The sequence below is a fragment of the Plasmopara halstedii genome (genome assembly GCF_900000015.1).
Source record: "Plasmopara halstedii genome assembly, contig: Scaffold_1651, whole genome shotgun sequence".
Classification (NCBI taxonomy): domain Eukaryota; phylum Oomycota; class Peronosporomycetes; order Peronosporales; family Peronosporaceae; genus Plasmopara; species Plasmopara halstedii.
The window spans coordinates 408090-412202 of record NW_020188562.1 but is presented as its reverse complement, the minus strand read 5'-3'; positions in this window follow the sequence as shown (position 1 = coordinate 412202).

Genomic DNA, 4113 nt, shown 5'->3' with positions numbered 1-4113 from the left:
ATCCGCTAACTCATACTTGGTTCTTGTAAAGAACAAAAGGTCGGTGACCTAAAGTACGCTTCCTCGAGTGTTTTGCCACGGCAGCCCCGCTGCAGACGTGGTAGCGATGAAATAAGAGACTGGCTTGAGGCACTGGGGATATCCGATACCTGGCGATTCGTGAACACGGAGACGCGATATTAATATTTATTCGCGTAAAAAACAAAAAAAATTGTTCCGACTGGTCAACTCAAAGACAATGGAGTTTTCGCCAACACATGAGAAATTTGCAAGGGGCATGATGTGATCCCATACCGCCTTGTAGCAAAGCCCGCCTTATAGCAAAGCCTGTTCAGCGCTGATGTCACCAACTGTAGATATGTCAAAATTGACTTATTTTGGAATTAAATGTACAAAAATATCTGGCACTTTTGGTGCGAGCACTCACTAATTATATCAAGATCTTCGCGGGTGCGATATCGCATGTCTTGTTAACGGACATAATCGGATAGACTGCATGTAGCTTTGATGGCATTGCCAGGAATTTCTGAGGATAGACGAACGAAATATTGCAACAAAGAGTAACCCAGTCAGCGCAGCCGATAATTTAATCAATATTGTATCTAAGAGCTCGTAGTGATTTACTTTGCTGAACCCCCACAATTAAATTGCCTTCTTTCTCCAAACACTGAGCTGATAAACGCTGATAGCACCGTCACAGAGGACCAGTCAGTAACTGCTACTGGACACCGTCAACGTTGAGTCAGGATTTTTTAGCTCACGATTGCAGACTTGAAAGACGAGATGTTCTCAGGCTTCCGGCCAATTCGGTTCGATATTATGCTGCAATATACAAAGTCCCGGTTGTCGGCAAGATAAGAAGCTATACTAAACGCCTTTGTCAGGGCAAACAGCTTGTATCGAGCAATTGTGGTAAATTTCCAGGACCAGATGGGTATTCCATCTAATATTACAGACTTGATATGGTTTTTTGATCGCGCATTTATGAAGTGTTATACAGTCGACAATTTAAGGGGAAATTCACAAAGATTCGAAGAAGTAGGGCTCGCTCAGCTTTCCTTTACACTTCCGGAGATCGCACTGTTTCAGAAACTATAGACCGCTCAACCTTTCTAATCACAAAGCTATCCTGGGACCAAAAACGGCCTCTGATGACAACGCAAAGTTACCTCCACTACTACCAGCATTTGTTGACAACTGCACCGGAATGTTGTTCGATTGTGACGACGCTGATAAATTTCTTGGCATTGAAAAAGACTATTCAGGAACTCAGTAGCCCCTCCTATCACGCCAAGAAGCCGTAGCGTTTCCCACCGTGTCAAAACTTTGTCATCAGATCGTCTTCCGAGATTCGCGAGCTAAAAACTTGTTAAAGGCATGAGCTGGTCTGGTCTTGCTAACTATAAACCGTATGTCAGCTTAGGCCGGAATAGCAATACAGCGAGGCAAAAAACGATTCAAGTATTGCGTATGCTTTGGGAATACCGTGCTCGAACGCCGCGATGAAAGGTTGTCATGATACAAAGTATTATCTTACCAGTAATCTGGTACACGACAAGTGCTACCATGACGCGTTTGCCTTTTCTGTATCAAATTGCAGCAAAAAGCGCAATTTTCGCTAACACAAATGACGCAAATGCGTCGTTACCTCGCCTCAAAAGAATTGATCAAGAGAGATTTTTGAAAGCCTACTTCAACAAGAGACTTCGTTGACACTATGCACCTAAAGTGTCTGCATGGCGGCATTGCAATCACAGTTGCTGAATCAAAGGTGCCCCGCTACATGTCACCGGAATCGACTCGCTTTCCCAAGGCTTTGGGGCCATTAGGAAAATGCTTCGACATTGTATGCTTCCACTTGAAAAAAGCGTTTGATCTAACTGATAAATCTATTGTTTTGGTCCTCCCTACACTTCTTCCCTATTGTTAATTCAAGCCAAATTTGCTCCAAGACCCATACAAGTAAAACAGGAAACACTAGCTCATGCGGCAACTGGAAAATGTTCGCGAAAACAACACCGTTTGGGACAGACCTCACTTCGCGCTATAGGTAACCTTACGTAGATTTAATTCGCAAACGGTTGATAAGCTTGCGGGTTAGGCATTAATCGCTTTTAAGATTTGTAAACGCAAATAAACATATGCTACATCGGATCTACTACAAATGCCTCTGAGTCTGGATCACTTCGCACGACTAAGTTCAGTGACTCGCTTAGTCATTGACACAGTAAGACGGCTTAACGTAATCACACCGGGACTACCCATACCACAGAACTTCTTGGTCAGCCAATTAAAAGTCGCTTGCCTAATGTAGAGTATGTACAGGCTACATGAGTGCTGACATGCAGAATTGCAAATTGAAATTTATTATAGCATTCTAGACTTATCGTAATTAGCCTGACCGGCTTAATGCCTAACCGAGTACCTGCTGCGGAAAATGCTGAAATTGTTACGTTATTTTGATTTCTCATATACAAGATTTCGCCCGCGACGTAATGCTGTAAAAGTTGATACGACTTTTTCTGTTGAACAGTATCTAAGAAGTCAATTTCCTGCATACATGGGTGTACAAACGGCACGCCAAACACGTGAGCTTGTCATATGGCTCTTTAGTAATTCATATAATACATTTGGCCTATCAAGGAGCTCATAGATGGAACTTTTGATCGGAATTGGCGATATTTGCAAATACAAACAAACTTATACCGACTGGATACTAGCTCTGCAGAGTTTCCGATTTACACATGAGCTCAACAATAATCGTTGTTGTGTTCTACGCGCTCTTTGGCGATATCAGACAATAAGTTTTACCACGCTGAAAGAATAAATCCTGCCACTTTTTCAGCACCCACGCTGGAGCTTTCATTGAGTTTCACTTTCGCAAGTGTGCAGAAGCTGCTTGGAGGACACTGAGCCTATCGAAATAGACCGGCGTTGTAAGGCCATAAATGTTAGTATTAGAACCAAAAAAATTGATGCAATGTTGTTGGCTTTGGGCGGACTGCCTGGCATGTGTTCACACCGTTCCCTACTACGCATAGCTCAGATAGATTTACCGATAAGGATGATGGGACTTCCATGAAAGTTGAGTGAGCTGGTAGTGCAACGGGGTTCCACGTACCCTATATGAAAGCGTACGTCACACAAGATGGTGTGACCATACAAAGGTGCAAATTACACCACTCGATGTAATCACTAAATGGGTTGGCTACACCGTAACAAGAAGCTTTTTTGTGGCGGGACTTCCAGTATTCAGGATATTAATTAGGTTTTACTATATTAATTAGTAAAAAACGAAGGTTTTGAACAAAGGCGGGTCTGCCTCATATAAAACAAATAAATGCAGCCTCAATTTCGAACGAAAGAGTACATTTGCCCTGGATTATGCCTTTTTTGTAGTGACTTTGAAGCGGATCGTACAGGGATCTAGATGTTCGTACAGAGGGGCTCTTGAAGGTAGCGGATTGCGATCCGCTACACTCGTAGTATAGATCGTAACCGTGGTAAGTGCTACGGCAGCTCCGCTGCACTTGGTAGCACTGGTTGTCAATCTACGCCTGAGTCGATAAGACAGGTTCGCTGTGAGGATGGAGCATTTCTCCTTTTTTGCCCCAGGACATGCAGAACGGGCTTTATAAGCTGATGTCTTTGCTTGGCCCTGACGGCGTGCAACACCTCGCTTTGCAAGGACCCAAAGCGATAAGCGCGCGCCTAGAGGCGTTTTCGAGCTATGAAGAAAATGTCGGCATCGACTGCGTCCATGACGCGACCATCGACGACGACGGATGACTCATCCCGAGCCAGGCCGCTCATGGTGAGCACTAAGACCTTCGACGGTAGGGATGGAGCGAATATCCTGCTCTGGATAAGAGATACAGGTATGGCTATGGCATCCGCCATGCTCCAAAACAAGCAACAGCGTGGCGCTAGCTATCTTCAAGCAGGGGGTCGAGCGCGAGATTGGGCACTCACGTGTGGTACTTAGATTGAAGCGGCGTTCCCCTCCTGGAAGGAGCAGAAGCTGCAGCTTTTGCGAGTGTTCTCGCCGCCTAGCCAGGCATATCGCGTGCGATCGCCGTTCCTTGCCGCTCGACAGGGCAAGAAGGAGTTGGT